At 39.1% G+C, this 13327-nt stretch overlaps 1 protein-coding gene across 8 annotated transcripts in view; it reads right to left on the bottom strand.

The window, feature by feature from the left end:
- Positions 1 to 13327, bottom strand: part of LOC126183383 (F-box/LRR-repeat protein 2) — a 262031-nt gene that overhangs the window by 53010 nt on the left and 195694 nt on the right. The window lies entirely within an intron of this gene.

Below are 13327 nucleotides of genomic sequence, written 5' to 3'. Positions count from 1 at the left end.
AATAATAATAATAATAATAATAATAATAATAATAATAATTACTGTCATCAATCGCAAACAAACAGAAGCAGTGCAGTGCTAAGTCACTGGACTCTCCTTTGGCAGGACACATTTCAACTCTGGGTCCAACTATACAATTTTTCCTTTCTTTCAGCTTCATTAAATCACTGAAGGCAAATGCCCAGAAGGTTCCTTGGAGGAGTGCATGACCTAATGATCTTGTCATCAATGGGACAGTAGAACTTAATTTAACTTCTGTCCTCCTTCAATCACAGTGAAAACGTAAACTTTTTTTAAAGTGTGTGTGAATGTAGAGGTTTCTTTTACTACTGCATGTGGTAAATATTCTGTGACTGAAGGATTGCAGGTGGCATACATTATTTCTGCTATAAATTTCATCTGACATCCTACTCTTATAAAAATAAGAGCTGTTTCATTTCTTTCCCCCTCCTTCAAAAAGAGTGAACTTCAAAATCTGAATTCCACTTTGAAAATGGTATTACAGCTCTCTGAAATGCATCTGACTTAAATAGAGGATATTGTAATTAAAGATAGTACATTTGTACTGATAAATATCAAAAGTGATTTAATGAAAACTGAACTATAGGTGTCTGAAAAACTTAATCCTTTCCAATACGACACATTTTTATCACAGTACTGTTCTTTACATGGTAAATATACCTCCTCTCTGAAACACGGCAGTTTTGAAAATGACAGAGATTTTACATGTAGCAAATATAATCAGTTTGATTTTTCCAAAAGGCAGTCTGTAAGAAACAAGTTTATGTTAATATAACATACTTGCTTCCCAGGGTAATATCAGCAGTGTTAGTCATCTATTTTTCAGTTTTCTTAAATCACTAAAGCTACAATAATGAATCAAAATTGAATCTCAAGTTTCTTGATGAGCTGGACAGCAGAGAAAAAAAATTGACTAAAATGTTCTATAAAATCTCTTCACAAAATTTATCCTATTATTTCAATATAGATCTATTCAAGCACTGCTGGAGCCAATTAAAAACTGCAAGGAGTACCTAACAGAACCAATCATTTTAAAAACTTTTGAAAACAATAAGTGCAGCATACAAGTACAGGATGTCCACCAATTGAAAAACAGATGTGAACACGAAATAGATCTTTTTAAATATCACAAAAGTCATTAATAGAAATGATTTCTGTAAAAGAGAACAATTACATGATAATAACTATCAATAACCGTTGCCAATTCATAAGGGTAGTCTCAACATCAATCACAATGTTAGGTAAAAAAAAATCATCCTTCACTCATGTTCAAGGTGGGAACAAAATTTTTTGAATGAATCTTTCCCATCATTTCTTACGAAATTAAAATTAGTATGTGAACATACGGTCAACCACTGTGGTAAGCTAATTTACATTCATTTTCTCCCCTCATATGAATAAAACTGCCTTAGTGTTGCAATGCTAAATTTAGATATGACAACTGTGCCACTACTTCTAAAACACGAATCTACAACAGTCAGTTTTCATTTCATTTGCTGGATTACGTCCCACTAGAGCCTTTTCTTTCACTCACAGAAAAGTCAACTATACTGCTGCCTGTAGGGATAACTTTAATTCTGCATGCAACAATTTATAAATGTGTTTAGATGTGTTTTGCGCTAAGAAATACTGTAGTGCCTCCTACAATATTGCTGATTTCAGTTCTGTTTTAAGCATGAGACTAAGCACACCAGACAAAAAATTGGTTCCCTGCAGGAGACGACATGCTAATACCATGTAACACTACTGCTACCCCAGGTAATGATGTCAGTTTGGTGAGGAAGGTAGTCAGTCGGTCGGTCAGTCATTCAGTCATTTCATAGATAAAATTTACAAGAAATATTATTATATGGAATGTGTCAACAGAACAAACATGCAATACTTATACACAACTCAATACAAAATAATATTTATATGGGTGCACGGTGGCCATTTACAGTTTTTAGTTAGTAAGAAGTGGGATATTTCTGACAGTAGAAAATGTGTGAAATGCATTTTTTCAAAGTGTAAAGCTAGCCCATGTGTGTAAAATCATTCAACAACATTCACAAGAGCACCATTTTCTATTCTCTTTATTCATACCTCTTTGCTAGGCTTCATGACAATGCTTGTATCACCTGAAAACAGAATTAATTCTTTCTCCTGAGTCAAATAACATAGCACATCATTAACATGAAGCAAGAATAGTAGTAGCCTAATGATTAAACCCTGTGGGATCCCTATTGTATGACGACTCAGCATCCCTCTCTGTATTACTCGAAGAGGTTAAGATAACTTTCTGTATTCTGTTTCTTAAATAAGAACCAAACCAAGCTTTTGAGGAACTATGTGTTTCATAAAAACTTCTCTAATAGGATATTGGAATAATATATTGATACAGCACCTTCAGTTCTTTACATCTAAGGCATACACCAATAAACACAACACATGTTCAGGAAATAATAAATAGAGTGGAAGCTGGAAAAATCACATTTTGAAACTCCTAGCACAAGTTAGTTCAACCACAGTTGCACTTGGAATCATTGCAACCCTAGGAAGAGACAAGTAGTAAGTTGACATATTTTGCAAATTTGCAGTCAATAATGCCATACGGAATAATATTATGGGATAACTCATCTTTAAGAAAGATTTTTCATTGCTCAAAAAGCATGCTGTAAGAATAATGTGTGGCGTTCACCCACAATCATTTTGTCGGGATCTGTTTAGGAAGTTGGACATTTTCACTATTGCTTCACAGTACATTTATTCCCTCACTAAGTTTATTGTAAATAATCCACTGCTGTTCAAAGCAAAAAAATGATGTACATAATTACAATACCAGAAGAAAATCTGACATTCATTAGTCCACATTAAGGTTGTCTCTAGCACAAAAAGTGGTGCAAAATGATGCAACAAAAATTTTTGATCACTTATTAAGTGATATAAAATGTCTGACAGATAGAAAAGTAAAATCTGAAAACAATCTGAAAACGTTTCTCCTTGACATCTTCTATTCCATATAAGAATTTCTGTTCTTGTAATGTCTAAAGGTGGCTGGTAGGAATTACTAACTCACATCTGTACATTTAAAATAAATAAATAAATAAATAAATAACGGTCAGCATGTGGCCATATTTATAACTATATTTGTTGCTTGAATGTAAAATGGGACTTGTTGCCAGCCGCTGTGGCCGAGCGGTTCTAGGCCCTTCAGTCTGGAACCATGCTGCTGCTACGGTTTGCAGGTTTGAATGCTGCCTCTGGCATGGATCTGTGTGATGTTCTTAGGTTAGTTAGGTTTAAGTAGTTCTAAGTCTAGGGGACTGATGACTTCAGATATTAAGTTCCATAGTGCTTAGAGCCATTTGAACCATTTGGGACTTGTTCCACATAATTACAATTTATTGAGCAAATGATCTGTTGAACATGTACCTGACTGACTATTACGATTAACACAAATGCCTTCAGTAATCACAGAAGATCCAAATTGGTGATTTTTATCATTCAAAGGTTTTATTGTGTGTTCTGTAACTGTTTAAACAGAATGGCCCTTTTGAAATCCAAACTGTGAGTGGTTAAGTATCGAATTACTACACAGGTGTGTGACAACCCTCGAGTACATTAGCTTCTCAAACATTTTAGAAAATGTTGTAAGGAGTGACATGGGGTGGTAGTTATTAACATCTGTGGAGTCACTCTTTTTATAGAAGGCTTAACAATGGCATATTTCAATATTTCTGGGAAAATACCCTGAGTTAATGATGCATTACATAAGTGACATAAAAAAAAAACTAAACTCCATCTGAAAAGGCTACAGATACAGAAGGCCCAACGGTACTGACTGACCACTGTGTCATTCTCAGCCAACAGGCATCACTGGCTACAGAGATGGAAGGGCATGTGGTTAGCACACAGCTCTCCTGGCTATTGTCAGTTTTTGTGACTGGACATAAGTGACAAAGAACATTCTATATTATAAGGTGTATGAACTTTTACTTTTTGGAGTCATAATGATTTTCCTTGTTTAAGGTGGGCATGAGAGATTAATTTTTTTCTTCACTCAGTGTTCTCTGTATTGCTGCTTTGTTGTATTGTTTTGCTTTCTCCTTTGGGCTATCTACAACTATTTCCTCACATATTTTAAAAAAGGATTATTAAAAATACCTGCCACACCAAAGTCCACAGATACCTTCAGATATACCACATCCAGCCAAAGCCTTTCATTGATGATTAGATACTGTAAAGCCACAAAATTGCAGTGATTTTGACTTCTGTGTTTCACCTGCTGTTCCTAACAAGTACAGACTTTTTCTGTGGGATTAAGATGGGGTGATTTAGCCAACCAGTCAAGGTGTGGTACGATGACCTTGGGTTTGATACAGTTGTTGTCAGTTTCAAATGTAAAAATGCAACATTTGGTCATCATGAACACTGAACTGAACATTGTGATTCATGTTCACGGTAAAACGAATGCGTGGACTCCAGCCATAGTACGAAAAAAAATATACAAAATTTCAAACAACACACAGTGTGGGATAAATGCGTCATTAGGCCGCTGGTGTACTAAATGCCTCGCATCATCTGAAAAGGGGAAAAATCATGAACTGTTGACACAGACTAAGTGCCTCCAGTCAGCTGCTGGCCAGTTTCACTGTTATTTGTCCCATTGGATACGTGCAACTTTACATGCCATTGTGAGCAACAGCCTTTTGTGTGCAACTCCCTTCACATCTTTCACTCAGTAACTAGTTAATATGAATCAACATTCAGTAGCAATTTTTAAGAAATTATGTGAGATACTGTCCAACTACAACAAACTACAACAGAATATACCATTCTGTTCCTACAACGGCACTAACAGTACATTTACATTGCAAGATTGCTTTTTACTAAGGCCGTAATACTCCACATCCTATACTGTTGTGGAATCTGTGTAATAAAGGGTCCTGGACTAATTGAACATCTATAATGTCAGGAAAGGGATGGTAGATTGGCACTCATTTCATCCACATCACTGTTACAGACTGTATTGCCGGGACTAGTAGAAGAAGAATGGGTAGCTTTGAGGGATGAAGTGGTGAAGGCAGCAGAGGATCAAGCAGGTAAAAAGACGAGGGCTAGTAGAAATCCTTGGGTAACAGAAGAAATATTGAATTTAATTGATGAAAGGAGAAAATATAAAAATGCAGTAAATGAAGCAGGCAAAAAGGAATACAAACGTCTCAAAAATGAGATTGACAGGAAGTGCAAAATGGCTAAGCAGGGATGACTAGAGGACAAATGTAAGGATGTAGAGGCTTATCTCACTAGGGGTAAGATAGATACTGCCTACAGGAAAATTAAAGAGACCTTTGGAGAAAAGAGAACCACTTGTATGAATATCAAGAGCTCAGATGGAAACCCAGTTCTAAGCAAAGAAGGGAAAGCAGATAGGTGGAAGGAGTATGTAGAGGGTCTATACAAGGGCGATGTACTTGAGGACAATGTTATGGAAATGGAAGAGGATGTAGATGAAGATGAATTGGGAGATATGATACTGCGTGAAGAGTTTGACAGAGCACTGAAAGACCTGAGTTGAAACAAGGCCCCGGGAGTAGACAACATTCCATTAGAACTACTGATAGCCTTGGGAGAGCCAGTCCTGACAAAACTCTACCATCTGGTGAGCAAAATGCATGAGACAGGCGAAATACCCTCAGACTTCAAGAAGAATATAATAATTCCAATCCCAAAGAAAGCAGGTGTTTACAGATGTGCAAATTACCGAACTATCAGTTTAATAAGTCACAGCTGCAAAATACTAACGTGAATTCTTTACAGACGAATGGAAAAACTAGTAGAAGCCGACCTCAGGGAAGATCAGTTTGGATTCCGTAGAAATGTTGGAACACGGGAGGCAATACTGACCCTATGACTTATCTTAGAAGCTAGATTAAGGAAAGGCAAACCTATGTTTCTAGCATTTGTAGACTTAGAGAAAGCTTTTGACAATGTTGACTGGAATACTCTCTTTAAAATTCTGAAGATAGCAGGGGTAAAATACAGGGGGTGAAAGGCTATTTACAATTTGTACAGAAACCAGATGGCAGTTATAAGAGTCGAGGGACATGAAACGGAAGCAGTGCTTGGGAAGGGAGTGAGACAGGGTTGTAGCCTCTCGCTGATGTTATTCAATCTCTATACTGAGCAAGCAGTGAAGGAAACAAAAGAAAAATTCGGAGTAGGTATTAAAATCCATGGAGAAGAAATAAAAAGTTTAAGGCTTGCTGATGACATTGTAATTCTGTCAGAGACAGCAAAGGACTTGGAAGACCAGTTGAACGGAATGGACAGTGTCTTGAAAGGAGGGTATAAGATGAACATCAACAAAAGCAAAACAAGGATAATGGAATGTAGTCGAATTAAGTCGGGTGATGCTGAAGGAATTAGATTAGGAAATGAGACACTTAAAGTAGTAAAGGAGTTTTGCTATTTGGGGAGCAAAATAACTGATGATGGTCACAGTAGAGAGGATATAAAATGTAGACTGGCAATGGCAAGGAAAGCATTTCTAAAGAAGAGAAATTTGTTAACATTGAGTATAAATTTAAGTGTCAGGAAGTCGTTTCTGAAAGTATTTGTATGGAGTGTAGCCATGTATGGAAGTGAAACATGGACGATAAATAGTTTGGACAAGAAGAGAATAGAAGCTTTCGAAATGTGGTGCTACAGAAGAATGCTGAAGATTAGATGGGTAGATCACATAACTAATGAGGAAGTACTGAATAGGACTGGGGAGAAGAGAAGTTTGTGGCACAACTTGACTAGAAGAAGGGATCGGTTGGTAGGACATGTTCTGAGGCATCAAGGGATCACCAATTTAGTATTGGAGGGCAGCGCGGAGGGTAAAAATCGTAGAGGGAGACCAAGAGATGAATACACTAAGCAGATTCAGAAGGATGCAAGTTGGAGTAGGTACTGGGAGATGAAGAAGCTTGCACAGGATAAAGCAGCATGGAGGGCTGCATCAAACCAGTCTCAGGACTGAAGACCACAAAAAAAAAAAAAAGCAACAACAGTGATCTGAATATAAAACACACAAAATTTCATGCGTGTATTTCTCCACCCCTTCTCCCATAATTAACTACAGGTCAAGCTCCAAGAAAAACACTGACAGACACATTGCTAAGCAGGTTCAAATTTTTTATGAAGAGAGACAACCTGTAGTAAATACCTTGGAAGTTTATCACAATGATGACAGTCAACTTGTGAAGTGAAATAGTGAATGCTACAAATAAATATGCCAAAGAAATGATATAGAAAGTCATTTTACTTACAAAACATACAATGTGGCACTGGCATTAGAAGAATGGAAGGCTTTTCTTGGTGTGGTACTGAACATGGCCTTGAATTTGTAGGCAGAATTAGTTGGCTATTTTATAGAAGACTCCATTTTTCAAGGATGTTTTTTCCCATCTCATCTCTCTCTCTCTCTCTCTCTCTCTCTCTCTCTCTCTCTCTCTCTCTCTCTCTCTCTCCCCTCTCCCCCCCCCCCCCCCCCCACAATATATTGGATGTTGCATTTAGTTCCATCTGTCACAACTCAGGAGGGAATGGGGGGTCAACATACGAGAGACAGCAAGGTGAAGAACATTAGTGAATATATTGACAGTAAATGCAAAGAATTTATGTACCAAAAAGAAATGTGGCTATAGATGAGAGCACATTGGGATTCAAAGGAAGAATTCAGTTCAAGTTCTACAGCCCAAAGAAGCCTAAAATGTGGGGTTTACAAGTTTTCTGTCTGTGCGAGTCAGAAATTTTTTTTTTCTCCTCACATTCCATATAATGGAAAGACAACTACAGAAAGTCTAATTCATCCTGATTTATATTTTGCAACCCGAATACTGGGTCTTGTGGCACAGCAATTAGTAGCTTGTGCAGGTGGTTCAGACTATCGCATCTTTACTGAAAGGTTCTATACAAATCCTCAACTTGCTCAGGAATTGCACAAAATGAAATTTCATCTAACAGCTACGTCTTCTAAAGTAATTTGAAGAAGACCTAACTTGCTGAATATGAGTTATGTGGCAAACAAAGTGAGATTAAAATTACGTCATTTTCATTCCATGACAAGAGATGCTGAGTACATTCTTTTGTCCTCAAATCAAATTCAGTTGATCATTGGTTATGGAAAGACAGAGCCTCTGCAGTTCGTGAAACACACCATTATTTTGGAATATGTTAAATTCATGGTAGGAGTCCAAAGAGCTAATCAGTACTGTGGTTGCTATGGCTTTACAAGGCAGTCATGAAACTGGTGGAAAAAATTATTCTTCTGGCTGATTGAAGTTCTGTGAAGAACAGTTATAGTCTTTACTCAATAGAAAAAAAAACCTAATGTGGAGAACAGCTGTACACTAACTTTTCCTCCAGAAGAAATCTAATCAGACAGCTAGTCAGTCAGATGAGAAACACAAATTCAAAGAGAAGAGGAAGACGATCATCGGGTAACACTGAGGAGAGACTAAATGGGAAGATGCATTTTATAATGCAGAATGAAAAAAAGAAAAAAAAAGAAGAAAATCAACAGAAGATTACATGGTTTGCAACAAACACAAGCAGAAAAGAGGAAGATAAGAAACAATTTTCTACTGTGAAACATGCAAGAGGAGGCCTGGACATCACCCAGGAGGATGTTTTAAGAAGTGCCAAACAAGAAAATTACAAACAACCATACACAAACACCAACATAGATTCAAAAAATAGTCTAAAAGAAACTAAGGCTGTCAAATGACCTCATACTGTTTTTTTTTTTTTTTTAACAGCATTGTATAACCTCTAAATGCCTTATATCCTTCCCTGTGTAAAACAAATAAGTGTTGGGGAGAATGTAGTGTACAAAAAAATTGGACTGGAAAGGTTAAATGTATTCTCATTATGAACACTATACTCATTATAGCACTAGGCCTATCTAATGGTTGTATATTTCCAATACTATAGCCCCTAGTCCAGCATGCATTTGGAATGCAATGCAAAAGAAATGTGGTTCCAATCTGTTACACACCACTGGTAATCACCAGCAATTGGAATTGCTGTTAGTGTAATTACCCTCAGTTGTAGCTGTTACCTCAGGAAGGCTGTAAAATTCATGCTACTTCATTCCTTCAACACATCCATGAGGAATATTGCTATACCACTTGCCAGGATCCCATGTTCCATAAAATGTGCTAATACCCCACAGCGAAGTAGACCCCATTAGCCTTTCATTTCCCCTTTTAGTGAGCTGCTGCGTCATGAAAATATATGGGAAGTCCAGAATGATATTTTGACTCTGCAGTGGAGTGTGCACTGATATAAAACTTTATATGGAAAGTGATTCACTCAGTAAAGGCTTCAATTTTTCCTGTAAAAAAGTGTGGCCTTTATGGTCAAGCAAAGTGTGAATCTCAGGGTGCAGATATGACCTGAGCTCAAAATAGGCCGAAACTGGTTGAGGGGATTATCAGATGGAAGATAAAGACCAGTCGAGAACTACGTATCTCTGTACCATAGCTGTGAGTGTATGCTCAGTATGATTTTTTTGTTTCAACTGACCATAAGACCAGATAACCCTATTCAAGAATGTTTTCTAGGTGTATTTTGAAGAGCTACGAAGTCGACGTCGTCATCGCCGCTGCCACCACCACGTCGCATTGCGTTGCGTTACGTTATGTTAAAGAGGGCATCCTGGTAAACCGTACCACTACACTTTAGGAAGCCTGGACAACACCCAGGATGTTGTCTTTTAAGAAGTACCAAACAAAAAAAATTACAAACAACTATACACAAACACCAACGTAGTTTCAAAAACTAGTGTAAAACACACAACCATCACATCCCTTTAATACGATCATTATAACTAGCATCATTTTCATTTTGGAAAATATCATCAATTGTACAAGTGTACTAAAAGCATATACATACAGAGCACATTGTTTAAAAAAATCTAATAATAACTTCCATGTTTTAAAAGCATAGTGGTCTTTACGCTCCAGATTTGTCAAACAGATTAATGAGCACCAGCCCTGCTTCACCTAGGTCTCCATGATCAGCAAACCGATGTAGATAATCTAGACGTAAGACGTTAACGATCAATGACAGAGGATTTGAACGGCAGACGATAATCAACGTATACATCTTTACGGATTTAAAAATGAACTTTGGCACTATTCGAAGTTGACAGTGCTCTGTACTCTACCTGCTTGAAGAACTCTGGTTTGGAACACAACAATTGAGCATGCCTGACTATTCCTGTTGATGAAAAAGTTTTGATCATTCTACACGCAATTAAGGGGTATTTATTTATTTCTAGAAACAAACTTTGCTTCATTGAGTGTTACAGAATTAAACAGGAAACTATCAGATCAGCATAAGACTGCAAAACGCTCACATAATCAGAGTAATTCCTTACTCCACAGAAGCTATGAATCTTACAATTTCTCTTGTAGTTTTGCTCCCGCAAATGGTACAAAAAGTTTTGGGCTTGAGAACTATAATGTGTGCTTTGTATCTCTACCGTACTGTGTATATCATGCAAGAGATAGGCAAGCATTTGCAACACTATTCGCGAAATCGGTTATCTGTCACACTGTACGTGTAACTCTGTTGTCAAATTTGACCGCATGTAGTATCACTTCGTTTTATGTCCTTTTGAAAGAAGTACATTGCTAGATTTTCTGTATGTGTCTCGATGAGAATGACAAAGAACATAAATGATAGCTGGCAATGCATTACTTCAAACACCAAGTAAAACTACATTCCGCTTTACGTAGCATAGATGCCCATGCACATTATGGTATCAGCTTACATTCAATGGTGCTTGTTTAATTCATTTCTTCATTCTTACCATCAGTGGTGGCATGCATGAGCAAATAATGGTTATTTGTTTAGAGCTGTCTGCATTGTTTACGGCGAAAGTTTTAAACACACTACTTAAAGGTTTGACTAATATAGCATCTTAATTATCGATTTTACTGCATGTAATGGCGTTGTTTTTTCACGACAACCTAATGAATCAGTAAAGCAGAGGAGAAAAATAAAGCAGATAGGGTGACAGTAGTGTTGCTCAATGACACAGCTAAGCTGTCATGATATTTTGCCCAAGTTCTGAAACTAAATTATGTTCTCCTTCACAGATCTGCGACATCCGAGTAACAGGTTCACGTGGACGAAGAATCGAGAAGATTTTCTGAGATATACACTCCTAGGAGTACACACAAACAGCTCCTGTGAATGTAGTGCTCTCTTCGCTTATCATAGACTTCGGGTGTCAACAGTTAGCTTCACTTCTCTCAACACAAACTATTGAACTGTCTTTGAAACTCGATGGCGCAATTTTTTCATCTGGTAAGTTTCATCATCTCTTCACCCCATTCCATTTCGCAGTGAATCGCTAATGATGAGTACGCAAGGTCCACGCGAGAGAGTCCTGCTTGATGCAAAGTCGTCGCGCGGACTACGCCAGGAAAGAATTATCTGTCAGTTTTGTTGTGTATAGCACGGTTAACAAAATTTGGCTCTTTCAGCTACATTACTGACCATACCAGTTGGTGCGTAAGATCATTACCCCTTCACTCCAACACATACACAAACAAGACTAATTAGCAAGTTTTGAGAAACCTGAAATACAATTCGAGGTCTCTCCTGATCTATGAAGTCATCTTATATCAACGTTACTCATACGCAATCACACGTGTAGAGATTCAGGGAAGAAATTTTGCACTTCGCTGCAGTACCTGAATGTTCACGGCAAGAAGAATCGTAGCTTTTGTTTCAGATGATTGAAGATGTATAGATATCTCTGCAGGGATGAAGTGAAGACACACTTCAATTAAGTCACAAAGCAGTCCTGCATTTTATCAACAAAATTACTTTATTTCTTAAGTTTTGTGATAATATGCCCACCGTCTGCAACGGAGCTATGAAATCTATCACAGATGGATGGGTACCCGAACTTCAATTAAAAGGTGAAGGTACAAAGCTTCGTTTATAAATGTTACACTCATACGAGGTGTGTGTGTGTGTGTGTGTGTGTGTGTGTGTGTGTGTGTGTGTGTGTGTGTGTGTGTGTGTGTGTTTAGGCGCGCATTTCTGAAGGTGAAACTGGGACTAAGATGCTGTCAGTAGAGCGAAGGCAACGAAAAGCAGTAACTAGGCAATACAGGATACGAGGAATTTAATATGGGAAGTAAGAAGATTCCAAATTGGAGGGGAAGGTGACATCTCTTCAATCTCAATATTCTTTGCTCCCTACGTGAGTATAAAAGAAGTTACGTTTCAAGTATATGGAACTCGCGAACTGTCAACCGCAGCGGGCGCCGCCTCTCCCGCGCCGTTCACCGTAACGGCGCTAACCTAAGCTAACCTAACCTAAAACACTGGGGCCGTTTGACCCCACGATCTTCTCCGCACGGGGACAACCGGACGTTCTCGATATTGCTCTTCTCAAGGGCATCGGGCACACGACCGCCGAGACGCGAAACGTCCTGTCTTCCAACCACGTACCGGTAATCTTTGGCCTCGATGTGGTCGGAGCTTCTCTTCGAGAGAGCCATCAGAGTTATCGCAGGCTGGACACCGAGCCCTTTTGGACGAAAGCCCTCGAGCTCCTCGAGGACGCGCCAAATCCCACGGAGGTGGGGGAGGGGGGGGGGGGCGCCGCCCTTGCATTCTTCACCCGAAGAATGCTCCGAAAAGCAGATGAAGACACGCCGAGACATCGCCAAGGGCCACAAGACTTCTCGCGTCAGCTACCGCGCCATATTTGGTCGCGATCACCGATTCGTGAATGGCAGCTCACTCGCCAACCAGACACGAAGCGCCGCTTAAAGCGCAAGAGACGGGAAATTAAGGCAGCAGTCGAGCAACACCGGAACCAGGACAGGGCAGACCTTGCGTCTACGCTCGATCCGGAGGACGGCAGTGCACGCAGAAATGGTTCAAATGGCTCTGGGCACTATGGGACTTAACATCTGAGGTCATCAGCCCCCTAGAACTTAGAACTACTTAAACCTAACTAACCTAAGGACATCACACACATCCATGCCCGAGGCAGGATTCGAACCTACGACCGTAACAGTCGCGCGGTTCCAGACTTAAGCGCCTAGAACTGCTCGGCCACACCGCCGGCGTATTGCATGCAGGGTGGTAAAATCCTTCCCACACCGGCGACAGCGAATACCGTCCCTACAGGTCGGGAACGACTTCGCCAGCGACCCGGACGCGAAAGACAGCGCTCTGGCTGACGCGTTCGCAGCGAACTTCACACCGGTAGCCGACGTCATCGACGAGGAGCACATAGTCGGGT

The sequence above is a fragment of the Schistocerca cancellata genome, chromosome 4 (genome assembly GCF_023864275.1).
Source record: "Schistocerca cancellata isolate TAMUIC-IGC-003103 chromosome 4, iqSchCanc2.1, whole genome shotgun sequence".
In the NCBI taxonomy this organism is placed as follows: Eukaryota; Metazoa; Arthropoda; class Insecta; order Orthoptera; family Acrididae; genus Schistocerca; species Schistocerca cancellata.
The sequence above is the reverse complement of the archived record's forward strand: the minus strand, read 5'-3'. Positions and strand labels throughout refer to the sequence as shown.